Below are 12,500 nucleotides of genomic sequence, written 5' to 3' on the forward strand. Positions count from 1 at the left end.
TAGTTCTCGAGATATATCAAGATATTTAAAAGTTCCGAAGCCGCACCAACATAATAGAGATACAGAAACACCGTGGCCCCTTTCTTTGAGATAACTCTGCACTATTGCGAGCTGCAAATGCCACTTCCAGCTTAGCTGTGCAGAGGAAGAACAACAAGAAGAAGAAGTATCTCGAAATATGTCCGTCAGGCCCGTTCCTTTGAGCTGAATCTGCAAATATCTCGGAAACGAAGCGAGCTATGGCAAAATGTTAAGAGACGTTTTTTGTAGAGAATTATGTTTCCTACAATTTATGTTGTATGATATTTTTCGATCAGAGGCGTAGTTATCGAGATATATCGAGATATGTAAAAGTTCCGAAGCCGCACCAACATAATAGAGATACAGAAACACCGTGGCCCCTTTCCTTGTTATAACTCTGCACTCTTGCGAGCTGCAAATGCCACTTCCAGCTTAGCTGTGCAGAAGAAGAACAACAAGAAGAAGAAATATCTCGAAATATGTCCGTCAGGCCACTTCCCTTGAGATAAATCTGCAAATATCTCGGAAACGAAGCGAGCTATGGCAAAATGTTAAGAGACCTTTTTTGTAGAGAATTAAGTTTCCTGCTTTTTATGTTCGATGATATTTTTTGATCAGATGCGTAGTTCTCGAGATATATCAAGATATTTAAAAGTTCCGAAGCTGCACCAACATAATAGAGGTACAGAAACACCGTGGCCTCTTTCTTTGAGATAACTCTGCACTATTGCGAGCTGCAAATGCCACTTCGAGCTTAGCTGTGCAGAAGAAGAACAACAAGAAGAAGAAATATCTCGAAATATGTCCGTCAGGCCCCTTCCCTTGAGATAAATCTGCAAATATCTCGGAAACGAAGAGAGCTATGGCAAAATGTTAAGAGACCTTTTTTGTAGAGAATTAAGTTTCCTACTTTTCATGTTCTATGATATTTTTTGATCAGATGCGTAGTTCTCGAGATATATCAAGATATTTAAAAGTTCCGAAGCAGCACCAACATAATAGAGATACAGAAACAGCGTGGCCCCTTTCTTTGAGATAACTCTGCACTATTGCGAGCTGTAAATGCCACTTCCAGCTTAGCTGTGCAGAAGAAGAACAACAAGAAGAAGAAATATCTCGAAATATGTCCGTCAGGCCCCTTCCCTTGAGATAAATATGCAAATATCTCGGACACGAAGCGAGCTATGGCAAAATGTTAAGAGACCTTTTTTGTAGAGAATTAAGTTTCCTACTTTTTAAGTTCTATGATATTTTTTGATCAGATGCGTAGTTCTCGAGATATATCAAGATATTTAAAAGTTCCGAAGCCGCACCAACATAATAGAGATACAGAAACACCGTGGCCCCTTTCTTTGAGATAACTCTGCACTATTGCGAGCTGCAAATGCCACTTCCAGCTTAGCTGTGCAGAGGAAGAACAACAAGAAGAAGAAATATCTCGAAATATGTCCGTCAGGCCAGTTCCTTTGAGCTGAATCTGCAAATATCTCGGAAACGAAACGAGCTATGGCAAAATGTTAAGAGACCTTTTTTGTAGAGAATTATGTTTCCTACAATTTAGGTTCTAGGATATTTTTTGATCAGAAGCGTAGTTTTCGAGATATATCGAGATATTTTAAAGTTCCGAAGACGCACCAACATAATAGAGATACAGAAACACCGTGGCCCCTTTCTTTGAGATAACTCTGCACTAGTGCGAGCCGCAAATGCCACTTCCAGTTTAGCTGTGCAGAAGAAGAACAACAAGAAGAAGAAATATCTCGAAATATGTCCGTCAGGCCACTTCCCTTGAGATAAATCTGCAAATATCTCGGAAACGAAGCGAGCTATGGCAAAATGTTAAGAGACCTTTTTTGTAGAGAATTAAGTTTCCTACTTTTTATGTTCAATGATATTTTTTGATCAGATGCGTAGTTCTCGAGATATATCAAGATATTTAAAAGTTCCGAAGCTGCACCAACATAATAGAGGTACAGAAACACCGTGGCCTCTTTCTTTGAGATAACTCTGCACTATTGCGAGCTGCAAATGCCACTTCGAGCTTAGCTGTGCAGAAGAAGAACAACAAGAAGAAGAAATATCTCGAAATATGTCCGTCAGGCCCCTTCCCTTGAGATAAATCTGCAAATATCTCGGAAACGAAGAGAGCTATGGCAAAATGTTAAGAGACCTTTTTTGTAGAGAATTAAGTTTCCTACGTTTCATGTTCTATGATATTTTTTGATCAGATGCGTAGTTCTCGAGATATATCAAGATATTTAAAAGTTCCGAAGCAGCACCAACATAATAGAGATACAGAAACACCGTGGCCCCTTTCTTTGAGATAACTCTGCACTATTGCGAGCTGTAAATGCCACTTCCAGCTTAGCTGTGCAGAAGAAGAACAACAAGAAGAAGAAATATCTCGAAATATGTCCGTCAGGCCCCTTCCCTTGAGATAAATATGCAAATATCTCGGAAACGAAGCGAGCTATGGCAAAATGTTAAGAGACCTTTTTTGTAGAGAATTATGTCTCCTACAATTTATGTTCTATGATATTTTTTGATCAGAAGCGTAGTTTTCGAGATATATCGAGATATGTAAAAGTTCCGAAGCCGCACCAACATAATAGAGATACAGAAACACCGTGGCCCCTTTCTTTGGGATAACTCTGCACTCTTGCGAGCTGCAAATGCCACTTCCAGCTTAGCTGTGCAGAAGAAGAACAACAAGAAGAAGAAATATCTCGAAATATGTCCGTCAGGCCACTTCCCTTGAGATAAATCTGCAAATATCTCGGAAACGAAGCGAGCTATGGCAAAATGTTAAGAGACCTTTTTTGTAGAGAATTAAGTTTCCTGCTTTTTATGTTCGATGATATTTTTTGATCAGATGCGTAGTTCTCGAGATATATCAAGATATTTAAAAGTTCCGAAGCTGCACCAACATAATAGAGGTACAGAAACACCGTGGCCTCTTTCTTTGAGATAACTCTGCACTATTGCGAGCTGCAAATGCCACTTCGAGCTTAGCTGTGCAGAAGAAGAACAACAAGAAGAAGAAATATCTCGAAATATGTCCGTCAGGCCCCTTCCCTTGAGATAAATCTGCAAATATCTCGGAAACGAAGAGAGCTATGGCAAAATGTTAAGAGACCTTTTTTGTAGAGAATTAAGTTTCCTACTTTTCATGTGCTATGATATTTTTTGATCAGATGCGTAGTTCTCGAGATATATCAAGATATTTAAAAGTTCCGAAGCAGCACCAACATAATAGAGATACAGAAACAGCGTGGCCCCTTTCTTTGAGATAACTCTGCACTATTGCGAGCTGTAAATGCCACTTCCAGCTTAGCTGTGCAGAAGAAGAACAACAAGAAGAAGAAATATCTCGAAATATGTCCGTCAGGCCCCTTCCCTTGAGATAAATATGCAAATATCTCGGACACGAAGCGAGCTATGGCAAAATGTTAAGAGACCTTTTTTGTAGAGAATTAAGTTTCCTACTTTTTATGTTCTATGATATTTTTTGATCAGATGCGTAGTTCTCGAGATATATCAAGATATTTAAAAGTTCCGAAGCCGCACCAACATAATAGAGATACAGAAACACCGTGGCCCCTTTCTTTGAGATAACTCTGCACTATTGCGAGCTGCAAATGCCACTTCCAGCTTAGCTGTGCAGAGGAAGAACAACAAGAAGAAGAAATATCTCGAAATATGTCCGTCAGGCCAGTTCCTTTGAGCTGAATCTGCAAATATCTCGGAAACGAAACGAGCTATGGCAAAATGTTAAGAGACCTTTTTTGTAGAGAATTATGTTTCCTACAATTTATGTTCTATGATATTTTTTGATCAGAAGCGTAGTTTTCGAGATATATCGAGATATTTAAAAGTTCCGAAGACGCACCAACATAATAGAGATACAGAAACACCGTGGCCCCTTTCTTTGAGATAACTCTGCACTATTGCGAGCTGCAAATGCCACTTCGAGCTTAGCTGTGCAGAAGAAGAACAACAAGAAGAAGAAATATCTCGAAATATGTCCGTCAGGCCCCTTCCCTTGAGATAAATCTGCAAATATCTCGGAAACGAAGAGAGCTATGGCAAAATGTTAAGAGACCTTTTTTGTAGAGAATTAAGTTTGCTACTTTTCATGTTCTATGATATTTTTTGATCAGATGCGTAGTTCTCGAGATGTATCAAGATATTTAAAAGTTCCGAAGCCGCACCAACGTAATAGAGATACAGAAACACCGTGGCCCCTTTCTTTGAGATAACTCTGCACTATTGCGAGCTGTAAATGCCACTTCCAGCTTAGCTGTGCAGAAGAAGAACAACAAGAAGAAGAAATATCTCGAAATATGTCCATCAGGACCCTTCCCTTGAGATAAATCTGCAAATATCTCGGAAACGAAATGAGCTATGGCAAAATCTTAAGAGACCTTTTTTGTAGAGAATTATGTTTCCTACAATTTATGTTCTATGATATTTGTTGATCAGAAGCGTAGTTTTCGAGATATATCGAGATATGTAAAAGTTCCGAAGCCGCACCAACATAATAGAGATACAGAAACACCGTGGCCCCTTTCTTTGGGATAACTCTGCACTCTTGCGAGCTGCAAATGCCACTTCCAGCTTAGCTGTGCAGAAGAAGAACAACAAGAAGAAGAAATATCTCGAAATATGTCCGTCAGGCCAGTTCCTTTGAGCTGAATCTGCAAATATCTCGGAAACGAAACGAGCTATGGCAAAATGTTAAGAGACGTTTTTTGTAGAGAATTATGTTTCCTACAATTTATGTTCTATGATATTTTTTGATCAGAAGCGTAGTTTTCGAGATATATCGAGATATTTAAAAGTTCCGAAGACGCACCAACATAATAGAGATACAGAAACACCGTGGCCCCTTTCTTTGAGATAACTCTGCACTAGTGCGAGCCGCAAATGCCACTTCCAGCTTAGCTGTGCAGAAGAAGAACAACAAGAAGAAGAAATATCTCGAAATATGTCCGTCAGGCCCCTTCCCTTGAGATATATCTGCAAATATCTCGGAAACGAAGAGAGCTATGGCAAAATGTTAAGAGACCTTTTTTGTAGAGAATTATGTTTCCTACTTTTCATGTTCTATGATATTTTTTGATCGGATGCGTAGTTCTCGAGATATATCAAGATATTTAAAAGTTCCAAAGCCGCACCAACATAATAGAGATACAGAAACACCGTGGCCCCTTTCTTTGAGATAACTCTGCACTATTGCGAGCTGTAAATGCCACTTCCAGCTTAGCTGTGCAGAAGAAGAACAACAAGAAGAAGAAATATCTCGAAATATGCCCGTTAGGCCCCTTCCCTTGAGATATATCTGCAAATATCTCGGAAACGAAGCGAGCTATGGCAAAATGTTAAGAGACCTTTTTTGTAGAGAATTATGTTTGCTACAATTTATGTTCTATGATATTTTTTGATCAGAAGCGTAGTTTTCGAGATATATCGAGATATTTAAAAGTTCCGAAGCCGCACCAACATAATAGAGATACAGAAACACCGTGGCCCCTTTCTTTGAGATAACTCTGCACTAGTGCGAGCCGCAAATGCCACTTCCAGCTTAGCTGTGCAGAAGAAGAACAACAAGAAGAAGAAACATCTCGAAATATGTCCGTCAGGCCCCTTCCCTTGAGATAAATATGCAAATATCTCGGAAACGAAGCGAGCTATGGCAAAATGTTAAGCGACCTTTTTTGTAGAGAATTAAGATTCCTACTTTTTATGTTCTATGATATTTTTTGATCAGATGCGTAGTTCTCGAGATATATCAAGATATTTAAAAGTTCCGAAGCCGCACCAACATAATAGAGATACAGAAACACCGTGGCCCCTTTCTTTGAGATAACTCTGCACTATTGCGAGCTGCAAATGCCACTTCCAGCTTAGCTGTGCAGAAGAAGAACAACAAGAAGAAGAAATATCTCGAAATATGTCCGTCAGGCCCCTTCCCTTGAGATATATCTGCAAATATCTCGGAAACGAAGAGAGCTACGGCAAAATGTTAAGAGACCTTTTTTGTAGAGAATTAAGTTTCCTACTTTTCATGTTCTATGATATTTTTTGATCAGATGCGTAGTTCTCGAGATATATCAAGATATTTAAAAGTTCCGAAGCCGCACCAACATAATAGAGATACAGAAACACAGTGGCCCCTTTCTTTGAGATAACTCTGCACTATTGCGAGCTGTAAATGCCACTTCCAGCTTAGCTGTGCAGAAGAAGAACAACAAGAAGAAGAAATATCTCGAAATATGTCCGTCAGGCCCCTTCCCTTGAGATAAATCTGCAAATATCTCGGAAACGAAGCGAGCTATGGCAAAATGTTAAGAGACCTTTTTTGTACAGAATTATGTTTCCTACTTTTTACGTTCTATGATATTTTTTGATCAGACGCGTAGTTCTCGAGATATATCAAGATATTTAAAAGTTCCGAAGCCGCACCAACATAATAGAGATACAGAAACACCGTGGCCCCTTTCTTTGAGATATCTCTGCACTATTGCGAGCTGCAAATGCCACTTCCAGCTTAGCTGTGCAGAAGAAGAACAACAAGAAGAAGAAATATCTCGAAATATGTCCGTCAGGACCCTGCCCTTGAGATATATCTGCAAATATCTCGGAAACGAAGCGAGCTATGCCAAAATGTTAAGAGACGTTTTTTGTAGAGAATTATGTTTCCTACAATTTATGTTCTATGATATTTTTTGATCAGAAGCGTAGTTTTCGAGATATATCGAGATACTTAAAAGTTCCGAAGCCGCACCAACATAATAGAGATACAGAAACACCGTGGCCCCTTTCTTTGAGATAACTGTGCACTAGTGCGAGCCGCAAATGCCACTTCCAGCTTAGCTGTGCAGAAGAAGAACAACAAGAAGAAGAAATATCTCGAAATATGTCCGTCAGGCCCCTTCCCTTGAGATAAATCTGCAAATATCTCGGAAACGAAGCGAGCTATGGCAAAATGTTAAGAGACCTTTTTTGTACAGAATTATGTTTCCTACTTTTTATGTTCTATGATATTTTTTGATCAGATGCGTTGTTCTCGAGATATATCAAGATATTTAAAAGTTCCGAAACCGCACCAACATAATAGAGATACAGAAACACCATGGCCCCTTTCTTTGAGATAACTCTGCACTAGTGCGAGCCGCAAATGCCACTTCCAGCTTAGCTGTGCAGAAGAAGAACAACAAGAAGCAGAAATATCTCGAAATATGTCCGTTAGGCCCCTTCCCTTGAGATAAATCTGCAAATATCTCGGAAACGAAGCGAGCTATGGCAAAATGTTAAGAGACCTTTTTTGTAGAGAATTAAGTTTCCTACTTTTTATGTTCTATGATATTTTTTGATCAGATGCGTAGTTCTCGAGATATATTAAGATATTTAAAAGTTCCGAAGCCGCACCAACATAATAGAGATACAGAAACACCGTAGCCCCTTTCTTTGAGATAACTCTGCACTATTGCGAGCTGTAAATGCCACTTCCAGCTTAGCTGTGCAGAAGAAGAACAACAAGAATAAGAAATATTTCGAAATATGTCCGTCAGGCCCCTTCCCTTGAGATAAATCTGCAAATATCTCGGAAACGAAGCGAGCTATGGCAAAATGTTAAGAGACCTTTTTTGTAGAGAATTAAGTTTTCTACTTTTTCTGTTTTATGATATTTCTTGATCAGATGCGTAGTTCTCGAGATATATCAAGATATTTAAAAGTTCCGAAGCCGCACCAACATAATAGAGATACAGAAACACCGTGGCCCCTTTCTTTGAGATAACTCTGCACGATTGCGAGCTGGAAATGCCACTTCCAGTTTAGCTGTGCAGAAGAAGAACAACAAGAAGAAGAAATATCTCGAAATATGTCCATCAGGACCCTTCCCTTGAGATAAATCTGCAAATATCTCGGAAACGAAGCGAGCTATGGCAAAATGTTAGGAGACCTTTTTTGTAGAGAATTATGTTTCCTAGAATTTATGTTCTATGATATTTTTTGATCAGAAGCGTAGTTTTGGAGATATATCGAGATATTTAAAAGTTCCGAAGCCGCACCAACATAATAGAGATACAGAAACACCGTGGCCCCTTTCTTTGGGATAACTCTGCACTATTGCGAGCTGGAAATGCCACTTCCAGTTTAGCTGTGCAGAAGAAGAACAACAAGAAGAAGAAATATCTCGAAATATGTCCGTCAGGACCCTTCCCTTGAGATAAATCTGCAAATATCTCGGAAACGAAGCGAGCTATTGCAAAACGTTAAGAGACCTTTTTTGTAGAGAATTTAGTTTCCTACTTTTTACGTTCTATGATATTTTTTGATCAGATGCGTAGTTCTCGAGATATATCAAGATATTTAAAAGCTCCGAAGCTGCACCAACATAATAGAGGTACAGAAACACCGTGGCCCCTTTCTTTGAGATAACTCTGCACTATTGCGAGCTGCAAATGCCACTTCCAGCTTAGCTGTGCAGAAGAAGAACAACAAGAATAAGAAATATTTCGAAATATGTCCGTCAGGCCCCTTCCCTTGAGATAAATCTGCAAATATCTCGGAAACGAAGCGAGCTACGGCAAAATGTTAAGAGACCTTTTTTGTAGAAAATTAGGTTTCCTACTTTTTATGTTCTATGATATTTTTTGATCAGATGCGTAGTTCTCGAGATATATCAAGATATTTAAAAGTTCCGAAGCCGCACCAACATAATAGAGATACAGAAACACCGTGGCCCCTTTCTTTGCGATAACACTGCACTATTGCGAGCTGCAAATGCCACTTCCAGCTTAGCTGTGCAGAAGAAGAACAACAAGAAGAAGAAATATCTCGATATATGTCCGTCAGGCCCCTTCCCTTGAGATAAATCTGTAAATATCTCGGAAACGAAGCGAGCTATGGCAAAATGTTAAGAGACCTTTTTTGTAGAGAATTAAGTTTCCTACTTTTTATGTTCTATGATATTTTTCGATCAGAGGCGTAGTTCTCGAGATATATCAAGATATTTAAAAGTTCCGAAGCCGCACCAACATAATAGAGATACAGAAACACCGTGGCCCCTCTCTTTGAGATAACTCTGCACGATTGCGAGCCGCAAATGCCACTTACAGCTTAGCTGTGCAGAAGAAGAACAACGAGAAGAAGAAGTATCTCGAAATATGTCCGTCAGGCCCGTTCCTTTGAGCTGAATCTGCAAATATCTCGGAAACGAAGCGAGCTATGGCAAAATGTTAAGAGACGTTTTTTGTAGTGAATTATGTTTCCTACAATTTATGTTCTATGATATTTTTTGATCAGAAGCGTAGTTTTCGAGATATATCGAGATATTTAAAAGTTCCGAAGCCGCACCAACATAATAGAGATACGGAAACACCGTGGCCCCTTTCTTTGGGATAACTCTGCACTATTGCGAGCTGGAAATGCCACTTCCAGTTTAGCTGTGCAGAAGAAGAACAACAAGAAGAAGAAATATCTCGAAATATGTCCGTCAGGACCCTTCCCTTGAGATAAATCTGCAAATATCTCGGAAACGAAGCGAGCTATTGCAAAACGTTGAGAGACCTTTTTTGTAGAGAATTAAGTTTCCTACTTTTTATGTTCTATGATATTTTTTGATCAGATGCGTAGTTCTCGAGATATATCAAGATATTTAAAAGCTCCGAAGCTGCACCAACATAATAGAGGTACAGAAACACCGTGGCCCCTTTCTTTGAGATAACTCTGCACTATTGCGAGCTGCAAATGCCACTTCCAGCTTAGCTGTGCAGAAGAAGAACAACAAGAATAAGAAATATTTCGAAATATGTCCGTCAGGCCCCTTCCCTTGAGATAAATCTGCAAATATCTCGGAAACGAAGCGAGCTACGGCAAAATGTTAAGCGACCTTTTTTGTAGAAAATTAGGTTTCCTACTTTTTATGTTCTATGATATTTTTTGATCAGATGCGTAGTTCTCGAGATATATCAAGATATTTAAAAGTTCCGAAGCCGCACCAACATAATAGAGATACAGAAACACCGTGGCCCCTTTCTTTGAGATAACTCTGCACTATTGCGAGCTGCAAATGCCACTTCCAGCTTAGCTGTGCAGAAGAGGAACAACAAGAAGAAGAAATATCTCGGAATATGTCGTCAGGCCCCTTCCCTTGAGCTAAATCTGCAAATATCTCGGAAACGATGCCAGCTATGGGAAAATGTTAAGAGACCTTTTTTGTAGAGAATTATGTTTCCTACTTTTTATGTTCTATGATATTTTTTGATCAGATGCGTAGTTTTCGAGATATATCGAGATATTTAAAAGTTCCGAAGCCGCACCAACATAATAGAGATACAGACACATCGTGGCCCCTTTCTTTGGGATAACTCTGCACTATTGCGAGTTGGAAATGCCACTTCCAGTTTAGCTGTGCAGAAGAAGAACAACAAGAAGAAGAAATATCTCGAAATATGTCCGTCAGGACCCTTCCCTTGAGATAAATCTGCAAATATCTCGGAAACGAAGCGAGCTATTGCAAAACGTTAAGAGACCTTTTTTGTAGAGAATTAAGTTTCCTACTTTTTATGTTCTATGATATTTTTTGATCAGATGCGTAGTTCTCGAGATATATCAAGATATTTAAAAGTTCCGAAGCTGCACCAACATAATAGAGGTGCAGAAACACCGTGGCCTCTTTCTTTGAGATAACTCTGCACTATTGCGAGCTGCAAATGCCACTTCCAGCTTAGCTGTGCAGAAGAGGAACAACAAGAAGAAGAAATATCTCGGAATATGTCCGTCAGGCCCCTTCCCTTGAGATATATCTGCAAATATCTCGGAAACGATGCCAGCTATGGGAAAATGTTAAGAGACCTTTTTTGTAGAGAATTAAGTTTCCTACTTTTTATCTTCTATGCTATTTTTTGATCAGATGCGTAGTTCTCGAGATATATCAAGATATTTAAAAGTTCCGAAGCCGCACCAACATAATAGAGATACAGAAACACCGTGGCCCCTTTCTTTGAGATAACTCTGCACTATTGCGCGCTGCAAATGCCACTTCCAGCTTAGCTGTGCAGAAGAAGAACAACAAGAAGAAGAAATATCTCGAAATATGTCCGTCAGGCCCCTTCCCTTGAGATAAATCTGCAAATATCTCGGAAACGAAGCGAGCTATGGCAAAATGTTAAGAGACCTTTTTTGTAGAGAATTAAGTTTCCTACTTTTTATGTTCTATGATATTTTTTGATCAGATGCGTAGTTCTCGAGATATATCAAGATATTTAAAAGTTCCGAAGCCGCACTAACATAATAGAGATACAGAAACACCGTGGCCCCTTTCTTTGAGATAACTCTGCACTATTGCGCGCTGCAAATGCCACTTCCAGCTTAGCTGTGCAGAAGAAGAACAACAAGAAGAAGAAATATCTCGAGATATGTCCGTCAGGCCCCTTCCCTTGAGATAAATCTGCAAATATCTCGGAAACGAAGCGAGCTATGGCAAAATGTTAAGAGACCTTTTTTGTAGAGACTTAAGTTTCCTACTTTTTATGTTCTATGATATTTTTCGATCAGAGGCGTAGTTCTCGAGATATATCAAGATATTTAAAAGTTCCGAAGCCGCACCAACATAATAGAGATACAGAAACACCGTGGCCCCTTTCTTTGAGATAACTCTGCACTATTGCGAGCTGTAAATGCCACTTCCAGCTTAGCTGTGCAGGAGAAGAACAACAAGAAGAAGAAATATCTCGAAATATGTCCGTCAGGCCCCTTCCCTTGAGATAAATCTGCAAATATCTCGGAAACGAAGAGAGCTATGGCAAAATGTTAAGAGACCTTTTTTGTAGAGAATTAAGTTTCCTACTTTCTGTTCTATCATATTTTTTGATCAGACGCGTAGTTCTCGAGATATATCAAGATATTTAAAAGTTCCGAAGCCGCACCAACATAATAGAGATACAGAAACACCGTGGCCCCTTTCTTTGAGATAACTCTGCACTGTTGCGAGCTGTAAATGCCACTTCCAGCTTAGCTGTGCAGAAGAAGAACAACAAGAAGAAGAAATATCTCGAAATATGTCCGTCAGGCCCCTGCCCTTGAGATATATCTGCAAATATCTCGGAAACGAAGCGAGCTATGGCAAAATGTTAAGAGACGTTTTTTGTAGTGAATTATGTTTCCTACAATTTATGTTCTATGATATTTTTTGATCAGAAGCGTAGTTTTCGAGATATATCGAGATATTTAAAAGTTCCGAAGCCGCACCAACATAATAGAGATACAGAAACACCGTGGCTCCTTTCTTTGAGATAACTCTGCACTACTGCGAGCTGCAAATGCCACTTCCAGCTTAGCTGTGCAGAAGAAGAACAACAAGAAGAAGAAATATCTCGAAATATGTCCGTCAGGCCCCTTCCCTTGAGATAAATCTGCAAATATCTCGGAAACGAAGCGAGCTATTGCAAAACGTTAAGAGACCTTTTTTG

Source organism: Osmia lignaria, unplaced genomic scaffold (assembly GCF_051020975.1).
Source record: "Osmia lignaria lignaria isolate PbOS001 unplaced genomic scaffold, iyOsmLign1 scaffold0003, whole genome shotgun sequence".
Lineage (NCBI taxonomy): Eukaryota > Metazoa > Arthropoda > Insecta > Hymenoptera > Megachilidae > Osmia > Osmia lignaria.